The sequence below is a fragment of the Nothobranchius furzeri genome, chromosome 13 (genome assembly GCF_043380555.1).
Source record: "Nothobranchius furzeri strain GRZ-AD chromosome 13, NfurGRZ-RIMD1, whole genome shotgun sequence".
Classification (NCBI taxonomy): Eukaryota; Metazoa; Chordata; class Actinopteri; order Cyprinodontiformes; family Nothobranchiidae; genus Nothobranchius; species Nothobranchius furzeri.
In genome coordinates, this window is record NC_091753.1 from 47,869,357 (window position 1) to 47,893,490 (window position 24,134).

General features: G+C 41.4%; 1 protein-coding gene and 1 long non-coding RNA gene across 2 annotated transcripts in view; one reads left to right on the plus strand and one right to left on the minus strand.

Moving 5' to 3' along the window:
• The window catches only part of LOC129163803 (uncharacterized), a 215,879-nt gene that overhangs the window by 169,574 nt on the left and 22,171 nt on the right, over positions 1-24,134 (plus strand). The window contains exon 2 of the long non-coding RNA XR_008563590.2: positions 21,234-21,291. This is a non-coding gene — a long non-coding RNA (uncharacterized lncRNA). The remainder of the gene's footprint in view (positions 1-21,233; positions 21,292-24,134) is intronic.
• Positions 1-24,134, minus strand: part of rtn4rl1b (reticulon 4 receptor-like 1b) — a 250,985-nt gene that overhangs the window by 122,412 nt on the left and 104,439 nt on the right. The gene's annotated exons all lie outside the window — the stretch shown is intronic.

Here is a 24,134-nt window from a genome sequence, read left to right on the forward strand (position 1 = left end):
AATGGCACACCCAGGGTCCGAAATTAAATTTTTTACTCACCTGCCAAGTTGGTCGGTAGATGATGAAAATCTACCAGCCAAGCATATTTTTTACCGGCCAAAATTCTAAATAATTTAGATCTACCTAAAGCATGTAATTCTATATTATGTTGATTCCAAACAGAGTGACAAAATAATTAAAACATTAATTAATAAGAAAAACAACTCTTTTGTCATTTTTACTATTTATTTATTTATTTTTAGAGATGTTTTTATGAACTCTTTCATTGAAATCTAGTCAGACTCCTTGTTTTCTCTGTCCATGAAGTCTGTTCTCCTGCTTCTGACACCGTCTTTGTGCCAAAGCATTACAGCCTCATTTGGGTCCTAGTCCTTGATCTCTGGAGAACACAGCTGTACCATGAGAATATCTGAAAGTGTGTCAGGGCTAGGGTTGTCACGGTAACCAGTGTAGCGGTAAACCCCGGTAAAAAAGATGACAATAATAATAACCGTCTTGTTTTTTAAAACATATATTATCTCGATGGATTACCGTGGCTGCGGTGTAGGCGCGGTGACCCTTACCAGCCACCGTATCATCTGAAGTTGCCGGCGGCACATGCACACTTTGTTGTTTACGACCAAAACTTTCTTTAAGCTAAAGCTGAAATAATGGCAGGAGGAGACGGCAGCGCTCAGGACATTTATTATCCCTCAAAGAAGACAAAGTCAGAAGTACGGGCATTTTTTGGATATTTGAAGAATGCCGAGGGCCAGTTGTCTGTGAAAGGCAGCAACGCTACGTGGCCATCATAATGTAGCCGCTGTCTCACGACTCCACCATCTCCGGTTCGCCACTTTCACAAAATCTTCTGGTTGCCACTGGTCCTGGTGGTTTTTCTTCCAGTTCGACGAGTTTTCTTTTGGAAGGCTGGCTGACTCCAGTTAAAAACCGCCGCATTTCACCGCTAGTTTCAACACGAAGCTAACCGCTAACTTGATAAACTGATTGAATGGGATAGGTGGAAATGACGTTGGATGCGGCGCTCACGTTTCGCGTACGTTTGTGTACGTTGCATGCAGGCGGGAGGAGTATCAGAAATCCATGGAAGATGACTGATAAACATAACTAATTTGGTGCAAACATTTACTCGCCAGGTGGCAGGTAGAGCTAAAAAATGTACTCGCCAAATGGAGCAATTTGCTCGCATTTGGCGAGTGTTAATTTCGGACCCTGGGCGCACCCGTCTTTTTTGTCCCCCAAGAACATTCATTCCTACTAAAAACCACTTCAAATGTATTGATTAAATGAGTGCTCCACACCTTTAAGATATGTTTATATTTCATTTGTTTGATGTTTTTTTCTGTCCCAGAAGATGCCCTTCATGCAGATGAACTGTTACTATTCACTGTCTCATAAGACCTGCTCATAAACAACAATCAGCACATGCACAGATGCTCTGCCTCTGCCTTGCTCTAGAGCAGGGGCAGGAACCAGTTCTCCCTCATCTCTCCCCCACAACGCCCTTTACTCCTCTCATTGTCCACCTGTCTCTGATTCTCGGCCTCTTTTACATTTCAATCCGCTGCCTGTTCCTCATTGTCCTGACAGGGGATTGATCAGAGAGAGAGAGAGAGAGAGGGAGAAAGAGATAGAGAGGGAAAGAGGGAGTTGTCCCCTTTGGGTAACTAAGTGATTACCGTTTGAAAGATCCAATCCCTTGCATCATTCCTCTCACAACCTCCTCTGCTCTCATATTACTCTGGGAACCCACTTCTGGCTCCTCTGCACGCCTGGTGCCTCTACTCTCCTTTTCTCTGTCTCTCTTTATCCATTTATCCTTACTTCATTTATGACTCCCCTTGTTGTCTTTAATCCCACCCACAAGTAAGCCAGTTAATTCACCCTTCTTGTGTTTTCACCACCATTATGAACTAGGGATAAAATGACAAGACATCTTCCTTTGAGGAAAAATAAATCGTGTCGTATTTTAAAAAAGAAAGCAATTCTTTATCTGTACGTGCACACAGACGCTTGCATTTTCTGCCTGTATATATAAGCTTGTAAAAGTCGATCCAGACATATGCTGTGAGCTTTTTGAGAAGCCATTTTTCCTTGCCTTATCAGTCTGAGTGAGTGTTGGATACTCTAGCAGCAGAGCCAGAACCCTCTGCCCAGCGCTTAAGTGGAAGAAGACTAATCCCTCCTCTCAAGGCCCACATGGTAAACACCACCTCTCCAAAGTCACCCATGCAAATCTCGCCAGTCCATCCCATGGGGGAGAAATGTTTGCAGGTGCCTGATCAAACAGTTAACACTAATAAGTTTAAGTAAGTCTGGTGGGATGAGAGACTTTTGTATTTGCACTAAACAGGATTACTGCATTCATATTTAGATGCACAAACTTCAAGGCGTGTTTCTTTATACCATTTAAAGAACATTTTGCAGAAATACATGTTGATTCTGACCAGACTGACAAGCTAACCGCTAGTTTAAGTGGATCCAAAATGGTCTGAAAGTGGCGGTGCGTATTTTTTGCAGTAGATACCTAAATCGTTGCAAGCAAGCAGTATTTTTGTGTTGGCGTAAGACCTTACCAATGGATGCCCATTAGGCTCAAAAAGCCCTTTGGAGTGCAAACTTGAGCAAAATAACAAGCACATCAGGTTCCTTTTCATCACTGGCAACAAGTGAAGAGGTAAATGTGTAAAACAACAACGTTTAAGGATGGCGAAAGTTTTGTAACAGTTTGTTACAAATAAGCAAATGCATTTTGTCCTCAAGGGCACCCGTAGAAGGAAACATAGCATTTAATATGGCATCATCCAGAGACCTAGACCCACTCCCATGTATTTTAGATCTGATTTTTATGGTTATATGTTACAAAGTTGCCAACCCATTTTTTCAACAACCGGGAATCACGATAAAATCGATACAAATCGATGACGAAATGCATTGGCAATTTGTTGTGTTGTGCACCTTTTTTTCCTATTGTGCAATCTTTATTCTCACGTGCAGCTCATGTGTAGGAAGCAACAGAGCAGACCAAGGCAGACCAGAATGAGAGAAAGCCGTGTTTGATTAGGAACGACACACTTAGAATTGTAAGTTGCTTACTGACACACCATGAGCTAATGTAGGCGGTGTGGGGGAATCAACAGAAACCAGCAAAGACACAAAGGCAGAAATGGTTTGGAATCAGAAGTGAAACTACGGGCAGATTAGCAAATGCTAGTGGGTAGCAGGCTCCCGATCAAGTTGGGTTCTGACAAAACATGATGGTTGTGAAACTAAGAACATCTAAACTCTACAAGCGGAAGAAAAGTCCTCACCATCCTGTGTGTTCTTAGCGGTTTGCAGAGCTGTGGAGCACTGCTGTCAGGTTTGTGTCTGCTCGGCTAAACACCGCAGCAGGATTATGGCAAGCCACTGTAGCATGTAATTCAGAAACGCGTTTATCTGTGAACATAATTTAAACTGGATTATTGACAAACCGTTCATAAGAAATATGTCACCATTACATTTTTTGAAGTAGAAATTAAATGTTATTAACATTTCCAGTAGATTACTACTGAACATGTTAATGAAATACACAACGTTTCACTGATCAAAGTTTAATTATGGTTATGTTTAGATGATAGCATGTTGTTTTTCATGCTATTGAACTGTTTTCTAATCATATTTTGTTGTCATTTAAGAAAATATGTTTCCCTATCAGTAATTAAGTAATTTAGTTAATGACATTCGTGGGATGTCTGGGGTCATTTTAACCCTTTGATGCATAATGGTCACTACAGTGGACAGCTACTCAAAATTGTTTTTATTTGTTTTTGCTATTAAGCACAGCTGTTGAAGACTTTATTGCATTTGAGCCCCTCCATTTGGACTTCAGTTAGCCAAGCCAACATATTTCATGCTCAGAATGCACGCTGTCCACTGAGATGGACGTGTAATAAATTATTTGTTAATTATAAAATTTTACAAAGAATATTTGTTGAATTTTTTTTTCATTCACACCTAAAGACGAATGAAAAAAATTGTTAAAAAAATTCATGGTTGAAGATTTCATAATTCATGCATCAAAGGGTTAATCTGTAAAGCACTTTGAGTTACTTAAACATGGCTTGTTTTTCAATATATTGACAAATATAAATAGTTAGAAATCACAGCAAATATACTGTTTTCTAATATATTAGATACTATTTTGTAAAACACACTATGGATCCGAAACATCGAACACTGGTAAAGAGGTCCTTTTTTACCCCCCAAAGACGGGTTAAACGAGGACAGTCCGACTGATTACAACCCAGACGTCGACCCATTAAAGCTTTATTCTGGTTTTGCTTTGTAGTGCATCGCAGGAGGAGTTTGACACCAGTCTATGAAATCTTTCTTGTTCCCAAAGGGTTACTGGAGACCATTATCAGCTTGGATTGCTGTTATGAACAAAGGTATTAAACAGGAGAAGGTCAGATGCGAAGAGAGATCTGCCACATGGTGTGACGAGTCTTTGATGGGGAAATTCATCAAAATCACCACTGTATCTGGCAGCGCTGTGATTTTTTTCAATGCAACATTTCCTTTAGCCATTTTTGGACACGTTTTGAAGGTGGGTGGATGTTAGAGGAACATGGAAGCAAATTGAAATTCATTGAAGTGAGCTGTGCATACACACTCCCCTCTGCTCTGCATGGGTGGTTGGCTTTGTACTTAATCAAGTCTGCAACACAATTGACCTACATAATCATTTTTTTCTGTGAGGTGGCAAAAATGTAAGATTAGTTTGTTTTTGCATTTTTTTTGTCTTGCAGAGAAATTCTAATGTAATCAGTTCAGTACAAATACAATTTCAGTAAATCATATTCGAGCAAAGTATGATAAAAGCAAAAAAATAAAAATGAAAAAAACACTACATTGCTTCATCCTGGAAGCATCTTTTTGCTTGAAGGCTGAGGTATTTACAGGAGATCTTCCTTGAACTCTTTAACCACTGAAAATAAATAACCTTATTAAAGTAAATAGCCATGATTTTTTCCCCAATGTCTCCAATTAAGCTGAAAGCTCAAAAACAGATTTGATTAAACGCGTTTATTCAGGCATACAAACATCTCACACAACCTCCGCAATCAGCCTCCATAGTTGGATTGAGGTTGATCAAAGTTCAAGTCTGTCTGAATCTCTAAAGAAGACGCTGGGGAAACAGTGCACCGAGGTTAGAATAATTCTTGTATGAAGCACGTGCTAGAAAATTCACTTTCAAAAATAAACAGAGAGGAAAAACTGGAAAATCGAATAACATCTGATTCTAATCTGCGGCGATAGAATGAGACAGGTCTGGTCTGTGTGAGAGCTCCATTAGCCGTACCCTACATCCTCACGACTGCAGCACATTCAGGCTTCTCATCAATCTTTCAGGACATTTACGTGTGAATGAGAGGTGGGTGTGGAAGTGGAACAGGGCCAGATTCTGAGCTGATCCAAACAAGCGTGGACAAGCCGCAGCAGCTGGCTGGGCTCGGTTGATCTGCTCTGGTCTGGTGGACAGTCGCAAGAGGAGCTCAACCTGTTTGTCTTTCTGAGCAGCAACAAAACAGAGCGGCGCCACGGAGCCAGTGCCAATACTCTGGCCACAGTCGTTGCGTGCATGTGTGTCGGACGTTTCAGTAACAACAGGGGATGTGGAAACGGGAGAAGCATGCTGATGAAGTGTGTTTCTCTGAACCCACACAGCACTTTGATCCATTTTTACATATCCACTGCAACACACACACACACACACACACACACACACACGATTTTTTTCTTTAGCGCTGTCAGCTGTCAGTGAATACACCTTGACTGACTGCTGTCTTTTTCACTTCAAAGCCGGTCACCCCTCAAAAAGAGAAACGCTATTTTCTGTCAAAAATATGTTACAGATTTAACCGTCCAATGTAGCTGTCAGGAAAAACTAATGAGCATCAATTCTCATTCTTCACTTCTCCCCTCACACGCACGCACACACACACATACGCATACGCACACGCACGCACACACACGCACACACACACGCGCACACACACACACACACACACACACACACACACACACACACACACACAGACACACACACACACACACACACACACACACACACACACACACAAAAGCCCCAGCATCAAATGTTTAGCTCCACCAGCCAGAGACGTACTCGACTTCATAGCAGGATCATACTCTGTTACTGATCCTGTTTGTTTCTGTATTTCCATGGAGTTGAGTGTCCTTGTTGGAATGCTGCAGGAACGTAGAATCTTTGGATATCTGTGTAGGATGTGTTCACTAGTAGAGAAAAATAAAAGGGTGATGTAAAGTCTTTTCTATGTGTCTTACCATGTAGGTTTGAAAAGTTGCAGTAAATGACTTGAAGCATTTATTTTTTTAATGCATTGTTATGGAAGCCAGTTGCTACTACTCTGATAAAAAACATAACACCATTATTTTGAATGAGCTATCGTAATATACATGATAATTTTTTATCAGAGTGGCAGAAATAGGCTTCCATACAATCTTATTCACTGCCATTTGCCACTGTCTTTGGCGTTTTTCAACGGGGCTTGGGAATGAGGAACGTTGATTTTCTCCTGTGTGTGTGTCACACGTCATGTGATCATGAATTAGGGGATCGTTTTGGGATGCCGCTATGCCCAAGGCGAGGCGCAAACCGGAAAATCTTTTGCTGCTCACACTTTTGACAATGGATTGTGAAAGAATGAAAAAAGCTAGAAACGAGCTGATTCTTCCTAAAGTAAGAAGTGAGTCTGCTTTTTTTTAGGTAGTTTGGTGTTCATAGAGCACAATATTCTGTGACTCTTCAAAAGAAACAGTAAAAATGCTCAAAGGGCTGGCAGTCAGGGGCTTTCTGATCAGAAAAGGGCTGGCAGTGAATGAGTTAATTCAGACAATACTTTTGTTATTGGGAGATGAATTTCTTTTATTGGCATTAATCTGTTTTATATCTTTTCTAAGATAAAATGGGAAAGTGTTCCAGTGTGCTGTCAAGTGTTGGCCTTTTGAGTGGCTGCAATTAACCTTTTTAATGATTGCACAAACTAACGCGCTGGAATCCATCGGTAATCCAATCACCGTTGTCTGACATCTGTACTTGACTTTGTCCTGCCAGCCCGCTAACTCACTTCATGTTCCTGCTTAAGTAAACAATAATTATTTTGATTAGAATTGGATACAGGCAATGGCAAATATGGAAAACAAATTAGCTTAAATATTTTTTATGCCTTTTAACACCGTTCTAACAAAGTTTAGCTATAAATGTATTGTGGTTCTTTTGCATTTGTCTAAAAACCTTCACCAATAACACCTTTCAGATGGAAAGCAACCATTGGATCCTCCGGTTGTCACATTCATACCGCTTCATTTCACTTGAATTTCTATTTCATACGACCGATCGACCCAAGTGCTAGTTTTAAACATCAAGGGAACGGACGTAATCAAGGAAAACTAGAATATACAGATTTTCCACAGAAAAGAAAAAATGCAACGACCAGATGCACTGGTTGAAATTCAAATAAGCAGCACAGACCACTATAGCTATACTGTATAATTCACCAAAACACAGAACATTGTGTTGTATTTCTGATACAAAATAAAATATAGAATGATTTCTTTGTCAGAAAACCAACCTTCACATTCAAAGAAAGACGAACAAAAATGAAGAAATAGACTGGAATGAAATAAAGATGTACAAGGACTTATAAAAGCATGACTTATACATTCATTATAGTCAAAAGACAGAATCATTGAAAGTTCAGGCTAGTCAGATGTCTGACTCGGATAAAAGGCATCACATTTGACATAGAAGGACATCTACCACACTAGTTACAAAAAAGAATGTTCGCAACATAAATTTCTGAGTATTTGTTGTTGTGATTTATAATTTGTACCTACTTCACACCTCTTGAATCTTTTTTGGAACTAAATTCCTCAGACAAGAACTGTGCGTCATATAGCGCTGAACGATTAATTGCATATGCAATTAAATTGCAATGTGACAAAAGGAGATTTTCTAATCGCAAAGGCTGTGATTTGACTGGCAGCGAGTGATTAGCACAATGCTAATATATATATATGGAAAAATCCATAGGGGTGCTAATGCTAATATCGCCGAATAGATTCTTACAAATTAGAAACGTGCCAAATTATTACATTTGGAGTCTAATAAAAAGTAAAAACTGCCATTATTTAATAAGTACAGACAGATATTTTAGTAAAGCTAGAAAACTGTACTTAAACTCCACTGAGTTTTGTCCAGCAGCTGTGAATGTAACTGAACTACGGAAGTTCTGCATGGACTAGGGGTTGCATGACTTAATTTTTTTTAAAGTCAACAGTCAAGTAATGAAAATTGAGTCGACTTCGACTAGTGGTTGATGACGTCATACAACTGAAGCGGTAGGGGGGTCGGTTGGTTCGCTGGAGTTTTTGACAATTAAAATTGTGCCCACATTTTCAAAGTTAAACACATCTCTTTTAACAACAGTAGTTTCTGCATGTATAAACTGTTCCTGCTCCAGCCATCTCCCCCCTCCCCCTGCGCAGCGGCCGCAAACTCACTGATGCGCCTGCAGCCTCTCAGTGTTCCTGCTGCTCTAAACATTAAAATAATTATTTCATTTTCTGTTCCTCACTTCTGATTACCTTCAATGGTGTCTGTTTGTTGCAACCACCAGGTACAAAAACTAACTTGTTTTAATTTGACTATTTTTCTGTCCTGTCTGTTTATTATCTTCCTGCATCTCCTCTCAATCCTAAAGAAAAACTGCTACCTGGGTTCATATATATTCACCTTATGAGTTACCTTTGAACTGCAGTTCTAAAAGATCTACCGACCGCAAAAACAGCGGAGTGCGAGCTGCTCGCCGGCCTTAGTGCATCACCCGCTCCACAGCAGCGGGGTGCATCAAGCAAAAATAAAAGACAGAAAACATAAAAGGAAATGATCCGACATGAACGATCGCGTTACATTTGTTTTTGAGTGGTGACACCTGATTTGATAATGTTACTGTGGCCGTACTCAGGACGCAGATGTCTGGAGCGCGTCAACGATCAGAGCTTTGCATGCGCAAGCTGGTTAAGATTAGGATGGGGTGAGGGGAAGGTTAAATTGCAAGAGGGAACAGGTTACAATTTGGTTAAACGTCTGTTTTACGGTGGGTGTCAGTACCGACGCTCTGGCACAGCGCGTCACCTCCGCCTCAATCCAGATGTGCAGGGGCTCGTCACCTGCTGTCTTTTCCGAGGACTGCATCTTGTCATTATCACGTGACAGCGACTAGTCGATGACAGGCATAAAAAGTCACTACAGAGCAGTGAGGTCGACTAGTTCATACAACCCCTAGCACGGACAAGACGTCAAGAACTCTAAACACAAAAGACTTCAGTAAATGGGACACACTTCTTTCCTGCAAATACATTTTCACAGTTGATGCTAATTCCTATTCTCCTTCAAGCGACGTGCTCCTGGCTGTAAAGCATTGCACCTTCAGATACAAGATGTTGTCTTTACTTGTGAGTGTTCATGTATGTGTAGACAAATAAACTTGTTGATATATGTAGATAAATAAACTTGTTTATATTCAGTACAAGTTACATAAATCTTTTTTTGCTTCCGTTAGTTGAAAAATGAGAAAAGCCCCTTGAGAAAATAATTGTGAATTAAATCGCAAGTGCATTATTGAAGAAAAAAATCGCAATTAGATTATTTTCCTAAATCGTTCAGCCCTAGCGTCATACCATCATCATCATCATCATCATCATAATACAAAACTCCATAGCATCATGAGAACACATTATTCTTGTCTCCACTTTAGGAGTTCTGGGAAGGGAAAAGGTGGCTGGGAAAATACGACATCTCGGTTCTCTCAGCAGTTTTGTCTCCAAACCAAAACTGGCCCTTTCAGGACTTTCAGGACTGGCATTGAGTGATGTCACTGATCAACACCAAAAGGGGTCCACGCATTTTAATTACGTAAAAGTTTTTATGCTTGTCAAAAGTACGCTGTAATTTAATCCATTCATGGAAACTGGGTAGCGGCTGTTGGATGATCAGAAAGAGCACCATTTATATACAGTAGCACTCTGTAGGAGATCACAGAAGGGCCAAATTACAGCACTGTGGGGGACTTCTGCCACGTTTTTTCAGCATTGGGAGTTCAGAAAATGTGATTTCACCAGCAACTTTTCCAATTTTCTAAAAGCCAGTTGTTTGGCGACGTCGTCGTCTTCCTCCGCTTATCCGGGTCCGGGTCGCGGGGGCAGCATCCCAACTAGGGAGCTACAGACCGTCCTGACCGTGTTTGGCGACGTCTGCCGATATAATTTCTGATTGAGTTACAACCAATCAGGATGAATTCACCACAAGTCCCGCCCAGCAACAGTACCTGGCCATTATCGAGTACCCCAGTACAGGCACCCAGTAGGTCCCTGACATGGGTCAGAAAGTGGTAACTTCTCTGTGGAACAGAGACACGCTCATACCACAAATGCCCAGTAAAACCTTACGGTAACTCTGTTAGTGGAAACAAACCTATTGTTGGTGAGAAAACTTTTAACTCTCAGTTGCAGGCGACACAGATACGTAGGTAACATTAGTGATCTTGGTGTCTTTCTCTGAAGCAATAATGTTATTTGAAGTTTTAGAGCCATATTTAGAAGGCACAACATGCCAGAAAATCAGCGTAAAAATGCTGCCATGCTGTGTCTTATGAACGCGCCATGGCAATACGGGAATTTTGTGGCATTCGTGCCACCATGCTTGGTAGCAAAACTGCTGCAACGCTGGACTTGTGAATGCATGTTATACCTTGGTGCAACAGAGGGTGGCATTGGGAGTTACTGCCGGGCTCCGGCCAGAAACTATTTTTAAAATAAATGTAAACACAGATAGTAAGTTTCACTTTTGTTAACAAAATCAGCTGAGATGATAAACTGGAGTGATGAGCTCGGGGAGCTTCTCTCCGTTAGAGCTGGAGCTCAGATCATCAGAGGATGCACGGGGCTGTGGAGGACAGACTACTTTAGAAGTGGCTTGCTAAGCAAACTTAATGAATGTGGCTTCAGTCGCAAAAAAGGCAAGCCACCACCACAGTCTTGTAAACAACCTAAGGCTCCGAGATGCCGCCTCAGCGTTGTGGCAAATTGGCAGCATTTTTTTTTGTAAAAGAGGCTAATGTGTATAAATGTGGGTGACGGTGGCACAGGAGTTAAGTGCTCTCCCCGTAATCGGAAGGTCGCAGGTTCGAGACCCGCTCAGTCTGTCGCTGTCGTTGTGTCCTTGGGCAAGACACTTCACCCGCCTTGCCTGCTGGTGGTGGTTGGACGGACTGGTGGCGCCAGTGCTCGGCAGCCTTGCCTCTGTCAGTGTGCCCCAGGGCAGCTGTGGCTACATCGTAGCTCATCCCCACCAGCGTGTGAATGGATGAATGACTGGTTGTGTTGTAAAGCACCTTTGGGGGTTCCAGGACTCTAGAAGACGCTATATCAAATACAGGCCATTTAAAAAAATACATCTAAGACCCAATTTCCCATTCAGTTCAGCCAGTATCTGACAGGACTGTGACTGCTGTGAAACACTGTTAACGGTAGGGATGAGCCGGATACGAGTATCCGGTACGGATAAAGCATTTTTGACGAGTACGAGCATGAAAAGAGTAAAACTCATAAATATCTGTAATCGTGCTGAAGGAAAATCCTCATTGGGTAACTGACTGTCCACGCTCTGTGATTAGCCAGTCACGTAGAGCGCCCGCCTCTCCCTACATACAAAACTCTCTAGCCGGCCGGGAGCGCAGTCCGTCCGGCTCATACACACACACACACACACACACACACACACACACACACACACACACACACACACACACACACACACACACACACACACACACACACACACACACAGACAGTAACGGATCTCGCTGTGCTTGCTTCACTGTTGCTCACGTTTCTTCAGTTTTCCCTAGGTTTTCTTCAGCTCGCCTCTTTTTCGGTTGAATATTTAAAGTTACTTTTTTCGTAATTTACATGGTGCATTTGACAAGACAGAGCTGACGTGCTGCATCAGTCACTCACTACCTCTGCTCCGGTCAGATTTTTTATTTTTTTTAACTCCATCTCTCTCCCTCTCACCCTCTCTATCTCTCTCAGACACACACACCTTAATCAACATTGTTTTGTTTAACTTTGTGTGGGGCAAAATGCCAAGAACATTAAGAAAAATATCAGTTTAATCAAATTAACATAAAGAAATATACATAAAGTTGTGTCTGGTTCTAGCATTTCATATTTCCTAGTTCCTACTGCATGAGTTCAGATGTATTAATCCATGCACTTAAATATTAATGTTCTGATTTTATTGAAACACTTGTTCTATAATAGTTTCTTTACTATTGTGATCAAAAATATTTAATCTCAATTCTGAGGCTGCTCTGTAAATAGTTTTCAAATAAACAATACAGATAGCAACTTCTGATCAATCCTTATCAATTTCAGACTTAAAATAATATATTGATGTAAACCACACCCACTTCCGGTTAAATCATGCCCACTTCCGGGTTATGCCACGCCCATTCCGAGTACAGATACCGATGCAGATAATTTAGTTGGTTGAACAGATACAGATACAGATAGTGGTGTACTCGCTCATCCCTAGTTAACGGTTCTTGCATGAAAGTTTCCAAAACACCTCAAAATCTTCGTGGGACTTCTCAGTTTCCTTGCTTGCACTGCTTTGCATGTTTTGACAATTTTTCTCACAAAACTGTCTCAGAAGCATCTGGAACCCATCAGAGTTGTATTAAAAAATGCAGGAAGACAATATTGAGTTGAAACAAAATTAAATAAGCATAACACTTTAGATAAATCACTGGTTAACTGTGAGTGGGCTCAACAAAAAATAATTACACTTTGTTTCATTTATCTCATAAAAACTCTAAAAATGATCAAATCACTGGAAAATGTTTGATTATTATAAAGTGCATTTTCTTTTCTTTCTATAGCATCAATAACTAAAATTTGAAAGGAGATTCCCCTTAAAGTGGTTATTTTATCTTGTGTGAGACAAGATAATATAGTAGCACACTGCAATGCAGCAAAAAGGCCTCAACAAAAATATGAACTTAAAAAAAGTCCTTCATTAGCTAAAATCACATCTGTCTTCCAAACTCGTTATCCTGAGTAAAAGAAGTGCTGAGGTAATTACTGTAGTTTACAAAAAAAAATCCTCTGAACAACTAAACCCAAACTGTCAGGTGAAGCTCCTTTTTTCAGCTCGGCTTCAAGCTATAAAGTTAATTTACAGACAAAATTTGAATCCAAAGAAATGAGAGCATGCAAATTATGAGATGGAATAGAAGTTTTTATGGTTGACAATAAAGTGAAAATTAATGATAATTAATCACTCTGAGAAGAAATAATTGTGATTGTTCTGCTGCTGCAAAACAGCCCTAATGAAGCATGACGATATCAATTATTGCATTTTGGAAACGAGGTGGTGAGAGTTGGGGAGGGTAAGGAGCAGGGAATACACATTTGTAACACTGAAGGACCGAAGTTTAAATCAGCACTGTGATGTAGAACGTGTCTGAAAACAGTTCACACTCCGCTGCATGGCTAAGGTCAATCTGTGGATGGCAACAGAGCTGTGTGTCTAATGATTTATCTCCCTAATCTGATGCAGCTCATTAGACAGAAACCCCTGTACAAGCAACACAAGGCAAGCAAGGAAACATCGCTACAACAAACAAAACTCAGGGCGCTTTAATTGTGTTTCAAAGTCAAGAGAATACATTAAAATTCACTAAACAGACCTTAAATCAAAGGTGATTAAACTGTTCAGCTCTGATTTGAGTAAAGATGCATTTATTGCTAAGTTGTCTTCCTCTTTTGTCCCTTATGTGCAAAAATTGAGCAAAACATGAACTGGTGATAGAGTTTATTTATTAGCAGGGAACGATCACCAGGATGGGTTTGTGGGACCAGGTGGCAGGCTTTGTGAGCAAACCAACCCAGCTGAGACTCAGCCACAAAACTGGGAAGCCACCAGTGCAACAGATGCACATATGGAGGAATGCAAGCGTTCCTGCAGAGGGGAATGAGTGTTTGTGGACACTGCTGGAGTCTGATGCATGTGGGCTTGGTTATAAATGAACGAGGCTCACTGGGGCAGCTGGACCGAGCATTGTGGGGCAGCTGGTAATTTGGAGCCTCGTGACGAGCGGTTGGCCAGCACAGCTGTCTCGGTTGAGGTGGTGAAATTATTGCAGGGTTGCATGACAGAACATGCATCTGAACGTATGTCCACACCTGCGCATGGCACGTCCCCCTGCATGAGTAAAAAAAAAAAGCACCAGGGGCAGCTCGTCACCAATCCTTGAGGTAGACAGAGGGAATAAACAGGGCTAGAGCTGAAATGACTCCACTGAAATATTGATCGTCCTCCACAGCAGAGGGAGAGCATACAGACAGGATAGACGGAACAGAAGAGCATACATATGAGTGTAGGCACCATGCATGCAGCATTACATTAAGCTGTATGCTTCCCTATACTCTAAACTGATCATTTACTTGCTGCATAATTTATTTAAATGGTGTTTAAATAAACACTTTCTGTATATGAAGCACAAAAAGTGGACAAATGCAGCTGCAACTCTGGTTCTTACAACAGGTTTAAATGTTTGAAAACACTACTTATCTCTAAAAGAAAGAAGCAAATCATATATAAAGTGGAGGTTCTCTAAGCATCACAGAATACTTGATCTTTTTGAAATATGATCAGTCACGCTGACTTTCACATGCATGCTGACCATGAACCTCTTTTTCCTGCATTAGCCACAGATAGAAAATAAACGGGGAAACGTTCGGGTCTGGGTGCCTATGCATAACATTTGAATGAAAGGGATACTTTGCAATTTTTTAAATATTTTTAAATAATTTTTTTTGGAACTTCAGACTGGCGAGCCGCTCTGTTGGAGTGTAACGGAGCTGACATAACTGGCGCTGCAGTCTGGTTCCAGTACGTTTCCTGCATGTTCTAGATCATGAACACAGCTGATTTGTTTAATTTAGTGATGAACCATTCCTGTAAACACTAATGAAAGGTGTGGAGACATTTCAGCTTTCAGATCAAGGTGTTTACAAGATGAACGCTCAGCTTGGAGATAGGTTTTGATTTTGCTTCTATTAATGAACACAAGGGGATGCTAAAAGCAAGCCAAAACGGTGTAGTTCCCCTTTAATGGACACAACCATCTTGGCTTGCGACCATAGAAGGCTGTGTTGATTTATTGGACAAAAGAGAGCAGAACATGTCTCGGCTAGTAGAAGCTAATCGTTAGCATTAGTAGCTCCATAACATGGCCATTCATGTTCAGACTTTATTCGTGTGTTATTGTAAAAATTAAACTACAACTTTGCATTTTTAAATAAAAAAACTGTGAACGAAGGCAGCGAAGTTGCATCGCTGTTAGCCGATCATAGGCAAGACCAGGGGCGGATTTAGGACTGAAGAAGATCCGGGGCTTAACACCCCCCCCCCCCCCCCCCACACACACACACACACACACACACACATGCGCGTGCGCGCATACACACACGTGACACGCACTAGTCAACATCATATATATTTGTCTTGTACCACATAATTTTTTATCTGAAGCTACATATTAAGCATTTTCAGGGCAGAGTATTGTTCCTGTTAATGTTTAGTGTGAGATGATAGTAAATACTCCCTTTCTTTCTCCAACAACTTTATCTGATGAGCCAACTTTAGGCAAACCAGCAGCACAACAAGTATTTTCAAATAAGACTCACAAACCTGAGTCAACACCAGTCTCATCAAAGCTGGGGTTCTGTCGTTGTACTTTTGGTCTAAAAAAACGTCCTCATGTCTATCTTCACTCATGCGTTTCAGGCAGAGAGTGTAGAAGAAGCCGGCTGCTGAAGGGCTTCTTCTTCAGTGGTGGAGGTTCAGGCAGGCTGTATACAAACTACTGCCAGCTGCTCCCTCTCTGTTGGACTTTGGTACTGCATGTTACTTCCGCGATTTAGATCCGGGGCTTTTCATAAAACATCCGGAGCTTCAGCCCAAGTAGCCAGGCCTAACGCCGCCCCTGGGCAAGATGATAGCATATTATGAGTATTAATAAATAAGACTCCAAATCCTGCCATTTTCTGCTCCCCCACTCCTCTCTTTTATTTTTTCTTCTAACTAACCTCTACTTCCTGAAACAGGAGCTCCAGAGCTCCATTTACACAGAAAACGACTCACAATATACAGCAGATGTATTGAAATGACAAGTGTAGGCTCTCGTTACGAAAGAAACAAGAAGATGAGGAAGTATCATATGCAATTCATAGGTTTTAAACAAAAAAATGTGGTTTATCTTACAACAGAGAAGTCTTTTAAACAGCATGAGAAATAAAGTTGCTTTTAACAAATCAATTAGCGCAATCTCCCTGTTATCCAGCTGAGGATTCAGGGGGAGGGGAGGCAAAGGCTAAAAGCAATGGAAGGAGGGAGAGGACGTGTAGAAGGAAGAAGAAAAAAAAAAGAAGAGGCTTTTGTTTTGCTCTTACTGCCTCAGTCTAATTAGACGGAGTAGAGTGAGCAGAATCTCAATGGCAGGATGCACGGAGTAACAGATGTAGACAGGACATACAGAAATCCTAACCTGCGTCTGCACACAGCAGAAAGCTGAAGGTAAATATTATCTCTGAGTACCAGATAGGAGACAAACACAGCTAACAAAAAGTGATTTCAACCACAAGCCAAAGGTGAGTGGAGAGAGGCTGCAGAGTGGAACAACTGGTGGCTCCCCACCCTGTTGAACTATTGCCAAGGTGGGTACCTTCATGCTCTGTAGTATCGATGCTCTTTTCTGAGTGACAGCCTGGCTTACAGGATAATCATTTCTCTGAAGGATTACAGCCTTCACTCTTAGACTTTCTCTCTTCAAAGACAGTGGCGTGAAAACGACTGGTTAAGGAGTTCTGTATGTATGCAGCAGTAGCTCTAGAGGTAGATCTGGTTGTCCGGGCTCGATCCCGGCTCCGGACAGAGTATTCTGCTGTTGTGTCCTTGGGCAAGACACTTGACCCACCTTGGCTGCTGGTGGTGGTCGGAGGGACCGTTGTTGCCAGTGCTCAGCAGCCTTGCCTCCATCAGCGCGCCCCAGGGCAGCTGTGGCTACAGTGTAGCTCATCACCGTGCGTGTGTGTGTGTGTGTGTGTGTGTGTGTGTGTGTGTGTGTGTGTGTGTGTGTGTGTGTGAATGGATGAATGATGCATTGTAGTATCAAGCGCTTTGGAGTCCTCTGACTCTGAAAGGTGATATACAAGTGTGGGTCAATCCTTGTCATTTGAGCATGTGTGATGGTTAAAATGTTGATTTGAGGTTACGGGTCAAGAAAGGTTTGCAGCCTAGAAAAGATCATTCTTGTCGTCGTGCCTACATGGCAGCAACACAAGATGGCAAATTTGTGCTAAAGTAGAATTGAAGAATGATCCAAAGAGCTTCTTGTATTGGCAAGCGTCAAACTTTAAATCTGGTTAAGACACAGAACAAAATGCTTTACTTTGTCTCCTGAGCTTTCTTTCTTTAAAGTAACAACCGATAAACCGTTTCTTACTAAACAATGCTGTCAATTTGCCGCAACGCCGTGGCGGCATCAGGGAGCCTTAGGTCATTTATAAGTGGTCAGACCGTGGCGGTAATGTGACGCAATCGTGTCCTTTTTATAAAAGATTGGGCGATGGCGGCATAAGGGGGGTGTGAGGGCGGTTTCCGCGCTGCCGTGGACTTCCTTTCATATTGGACATAACTTGTTTTTTATTGCGATTGAAGCCACGATCGTAAAGTTTTTTTAACAAGCCGCTCCAAAAGGTGTCTGTCCCCATCAGTCCTTGTGCAGTCTCTGTTGATCTGAGCTCCAGCTCTAACAGAGAGACACTCTGTGGTGCTCCAGTTTGCCGTCTCAGCTGACTTTGTTCAAAAAGCAAAACTTACGGCCCGGGTTCACTTTCATTTTCAGTAAAGTTGCTGGCCGGAGCTCGGCATTAACTCCCTACGTCATCATGACATCTCCCTCTTTTGCGCCATGGCTCAGTAGCCGTTTATAAGACAGACCATTACCCCAATATTACTACCAAGTGGAGCGGAACAAATGTCGCAAAATTCGTGCAACGCCATGCTGGCGCGGTAATATTACACTGATTTGACTGCATGGTGTGTCTTGTCCAAAGGGCTATAGGTTTTAAACTTTAAGCTAAAGATTTAACATTGATCTCAATGATTTTTGAGTTAGAAAGTTGACCAGTTTCATATCTGACACCGCTCTGCAGCCCTTTGCTGACCAAAAACCACACTAGGTAGCTTTCCTCCTGGGTCCTGTTGATAGCTTTGGATCTTTACAAAACACAGTTACGTTTTCAATCCCAGCTTTGGCCTTTACACACAACATTTGCATGTCCTCTCCTTGCATGCTTGGGTTATTTGGGATGCTCTGACAGAGACGAGGCTGCCATGCACCGGCGTCACTGGTCCCTGTGATCACCAGAATGTTAAATGTTATGTTTTTGACCACCCCACACTGTTGACTTGTGTCGCTTTCAGAGAAGTGGTATAGAGACTACCATCATCTCATCATCTGAAACTACCACCGTCAACTCTTGTATTGATGGTTATGGCTGATTGTGGGTTGGAAACCAGTTATTCATTCTGTTCTTGTGTAAACTCCAGAGTTCCAGACATGTTTTAATAGAAAACATACTTTTCTTAGAAGAACAACAACGTAAGATGTGAATTCACTCAAACATGAGTGGAAAAATAATTCACCTTTAGATTTAAATTCCTTTAGTCATTAAATTCTGATTCATTGATTATAAACAAATTACAGGTATTGTTACTAAAAATATTCATTCTTTTTCCATGAAAAGTACTTTTATACATTTAGTCCCAACCAGACTTATTCCTCCCTTATCGTCATAAGTCTAGATTCCTGTTTAACAGATTCAGAATGTAAACTACATTAAGATTTATTTCCTGCATTAGCAGCTTTCTGCCAACCCACTGTAGACCGGTTCTCTTCATTATAAAATTGAAAAATAAATAAAAGCATGTTCACACTACTTATTGATCTATATTCAATCTGCATGCTCTTTGAAAATGACTCAGAAGCTACATCAATAACTTCAGACAAGAGGAGATCAAAGTAAAAAAATCCTTACCCGTGCTTTTGTTGGAACCTTTAGGATGTGTCAGGTATATACGTTACATTTCCTAGACACCAATGGCTTTTGGGAGTTTTAAATAAGCAAAATCCTCAGTGTGTTCTTTAGGTTCAAGTCGTTGCATTCATCGATTTCTTGTTGCGTTCCACCATGATGTCGCTAAAGAATACAAATGAAAGAACTCAGACTGAATTCATCTTTTATGTATCCCAGATATACAGTTTTAAGCATCTTAGCACGTTCTTGTTCCTTATTTTATAGTCACGGCTGTATTATCAAGCCAATGTTGTCTAGGACGCATCTCAAGTCTGTCCTGCATGCATTTGTTTTATCACAGCTTGATTACTGCAATGCACTGTATGTTGGGCTGAGTCAGGCAGCACTGAAGTGGTTGCAGTTGGTTCAATTGAATTCAATTCAAGTTTATTTATATAGCGCCAAATCACGACAAGAGTCGTCTCAAGGCACTTCACATAATAAACATTCCAATTCAGGTCAGTTCATTAAGCCAATCAGAAATAATGTTTCCTATATAAGGAACCCAGCAAATTGCATCAAGTATACAGCAATCCTCATTGGGTTCAGAACTCGGCAGCTAGATTCCTGACAGGCTCAAACAAAACAACACACATTTCTCCTGTCCTGCCTTCCCTACACTGGCTCGCAGTGGATTGCCGGGCAAAGTTTAAGGTTTTGTTGTTCGTCTTCCGTTCCCTAAACGGTGGTGCCCCACCATATCTGGCTGGGCTGCTTCAGATGCATGCCCCTACGCACTCTCTTCTCTCAGCTAACAAGGCTGAAAACAAGAGGTGAACAACAAGGGCCTTTTCTGTCCTAGCTCCAACACTATGGAACAAGCTCCTACTTGTTGTCAAACAGTCCCCATCGCTGTAAAACCCTTTTCAGATTGACATTCTGGAATATGAGTGGACAATTTAGTCCGGTTTTTAACCAGAACTGTGTTTTCAGACACACCACTTTTGTACCTGAACTTGTCCTTTCGGCTGCCTTCACACAGCAGGGAAAAGTTCCAGATGTCTGAGGGGGAGGGGGTGGGAAGGCTGTACCCAGATAGTGCGGCGGGCGTGCATGCGTCATTTACCCAAACAAAGCCATTCAGTCAAACACGGCTGACAAAGAGATAGAATTCTTCTCACTGATCGGACTTATGTTAAGCATAATTCTGCGCACACAAAGACACATAAGAGACCTGGATGGTGAAGCTCAATGGTTAATAAAGGAATCACGGAAGTGGTGTGAAGCGCTCCGTCGCGCGTCTAGGGGATGGTACAGTAGGAGGCGAGCTGCCATGGTTCGCCGCATGCTGCAGGAGTGAACTATCTAGGAGCGCACAGCGTCCCCCGGTCCCCTCCTCCTCCCCCTCCTCCCTGTCCGGAACTCGACCTCACCAGTCTGAAGCAGCCGCCCTGTCCATTACAAGTCCGGATCTGTTACTAGGGGCTTCGTCCGGTTTAATCACGGAAAAGGTTATCCGAATGTTTGTATTCAGACACAAAGGTCTTAAGGACAGATTCCCGAACATTTCTGTTTTTCATGGCCTGTCTGAAGGGGGCGTAGGTCTTTAAGAGTCATTTGAAGGCTTATTTTTATTGTTTGGCATTTATGTAATATGGATTTTTGGAATTGTAGTCTTTTATCGTCTCTGTTTTGTTATTTTAATCACTCTTTTATGCAGCTTTAATCTGTGTTGTGGTATCTTTGCTCTTTTGTTGTTTTTATGTTATATTCAGCGCCTTGGGCTTCTGTAAAGGCAGTGGAAGGTGCTATATAAATACAATTTGATTGATTGATTATATTTAAAAAACAAAACAAGTTTTTTCCCTAACAGATTAAATCAATATTACTTATATAAACCAAATGTTTTAGTCCAAAAAATACACTCCAAATGTGATTTGTTGTTATTTCAAATGTTTCAGGGTGTGAATGTGAAACAGCTGATTTGTTGTTTTTCTAGGGACAGAGGGGACCCTCACAAAGGCACGTTGTTCAGCGACTGTTTACTGAGATCTAAGGTAGGTAGAGTCATTAAATATTGAGCAGCAATTCAAATGGTGCTGTCAAATTGTGAATGAGTATTGCTCACTTGAAAGTGAGATAATCCATCAACACATTTAAACCTGCAAACACAGATTTCCTCTTGAAATCAGTTCAACACTTCAATTTAAAATAATACATTATTAATGTAATTTATCTTCCACTTTCTGAACCTGTTTATTTATGGCTGTGTGTGTGTGTGTGTGTGTGTGTGTGTGTGTGTGTGTGTGTGTGTGTTCTTATAACAAAGATAAAACATTATGAAATTCAACTCTGATGAGATATATTGTAGATTAAATGTGCATTGGCTTTTAAATATGCGTTTTATGAAATTAAATTCAACTGAACTGAATACAGACTGCATTTACTTTCGCATTTCAAATATCAATAATAAAACTTCATTTGCCAGTTCAAGTTTAGAGATTTCATAATTACACTCAGTGGTTACAGTGAAGAATAAAATGCTTGTTTTCTTCTATTTAGGCTGACCTTTAAGAGACTCCTCATGCCAACACAATAAACAAATAATTAAATCTGATATGATAGGCCAAGCATTATAGGTCGATATTGGCATTAAAATGTAAAATCTGAAATGATTGGCATTGTTTATTAAATGTGAAACAAAGTCCCTCCAGCATGTCCTTGGGTCTCCTCCCAGTTGGATGTGCCAGAAATACCTCACCAGGGAGGCATCTAGGAGACATCCTGGCCAGATACCCAAACTGGCTCCGCTTGATGTGGATGAGCAGCAGATCTACTCCGAGCCTCTCCCAGATGACCGAGTTTCCCACCCTATCTCTAAGAAAGAGCCCAGACACCCTGTAGAGAAAACAAACTTTGGCCGCATATGTTCTGCAATCTCCTTCTTTTGACCACTACCCAAAACTCGTGACCATAGATTTGTAGATCGACCAGTAAATCGAGAACTTTGCCGTCCGGCTCAGTTCTCTCTTCACCACGACAGACCGGTACAACGCCCGCGTCACTGCAGATGCTGTACCAATCCACCTGTCGATCTCCCGCTCCAGTTTTCCCTCACTCGTGAACAAGACCCTGAGATCCTTAAACGCCTCCACTTGAGGCAGGACCTCATCCTTGACCTGGAGAAGGCATTCTACCGTTTTCTGACTCAAAAGGCTTTTAAACTGAAGCTGAAACTACCTATGAATACCCCTCCTCCCTACCCCTTGAGGAGTTATTGATGTCGTTGGGCTCCATTGTGTTGGAATGGTTGTTTTGATTAGATGCAGGAGGGTGTGGCCTTTTTTATTAGTGGGAACTCTGAAAATATTGGTAATATATTCAGATGCGTTAGATTGCATCAGTATATCTGATATTGTTAGAAAGCCAATAGTACACCCTAATTAATGCGTTTTCTTTACATTTATTTTACCTGGAAGTGAGCAAACCTTAACCATGCCCTGAAAACATCCCAAAAACCACGATTCACGCCTCGTGGATAATCCTTCAAGTTCAGGGTTTTTTGTTTTTACTTCAGGAACTGTAATTGCATTTTCTCATGATCGAGGCTTTTAACGAAGGAGGATTGGAGAGCGAGAGGAATTTGAGTTCAGAGGAGCGAGACCTTTTACAATGAGGCCACGGTGAAGAACATGGACTGGAGAATGCAGCATCAAAAGACTGTTACATCACTTTCAGCATGCTGTCGCAAAATTAGCCGAGAAAAAAGAATGACATTCTGTACCATATGCAGCAGCACCAATAATCCCATTTTATATGAAACCTGGTGCAGATTGCAAAGACGCAACAGATGTTTTTAAATGAGGGAGGCAATTAGACTGATTCTGAAGGTCCATGTGTGTGAGACTGTTAATTTCAATTACAGAAGACATTAGTATCCACCTCAGCTCTCCTCCCTCTGTGGGGAAATCTTAGAACCTCAGAGTATGCAGGAGCATAACTATATTTAGAACAAGTACGTAGGTGAGCATGCAATTAGAACCAGCATGGAATGAGAACATATCAAGCTTTAGAAATTAGGGAAATAACCGCTGCAAACCACATTTAGTCTTATTGAGCTCTGTCCTGGCAGGAGATGCTGACATTTCTTTCCAAAGGAAGCCATGTTGTTTAAGTGAAGCTGTTTACAAATGGATGCAAAACATGATTTATCTGGTAACACAACTGCAGCCATATACGGGGATTGTACAAGTCTAAAATGGCCTGAAGACAAATGTCTCAGTTTCCTCTGTTTTTTGGGTTGTGTACACTCAGAAACGTCACCATTTGATGGCTGATGATTAAGACATTACCAGAGACCGTTTCACATTTTTAAATGAGAAGCTAACATTTGGTAACACAGCTTCAGGAGGTGGCAGCTGCAAGATATTTGACTTGCCAAAGCAGCCCAACAAAAAGAATCACAGGCTCTGTGGTGCACATCCGTGTTCGTGTTGTAACAAACATGTTCACGTCTTCATTTCCACCCTCTTCCAGTGAAAACAAAGCAAAGATGCAAATGAATACAGAAGAAGCCGACGCTTTGTTCCTGACAACTACATGTAGCAAGGTCATGTTTAGCTGAAAAAAATTAATGTTGCATGGGCTCCGGTTTCCCCCACAAATCACAGCATGCCCTATAGGTCATAAAATGTAAGTCACTTTGGATAAAAGTGTCTGCAAAAAGAATAAAAATAACATAAACATAATGTTACTCAAGCCTCATTGCCTGGAAATCAAGAAGAGCAAATCTTAAAGTCTACTCAGGATTAAAGCTAAGTCTCTGTCACAAACCTGATGGATCAGGACTACATGCTCAACCCACCCACTAGTAAAGTCATAATGTGAAGTTCAGAAAGAT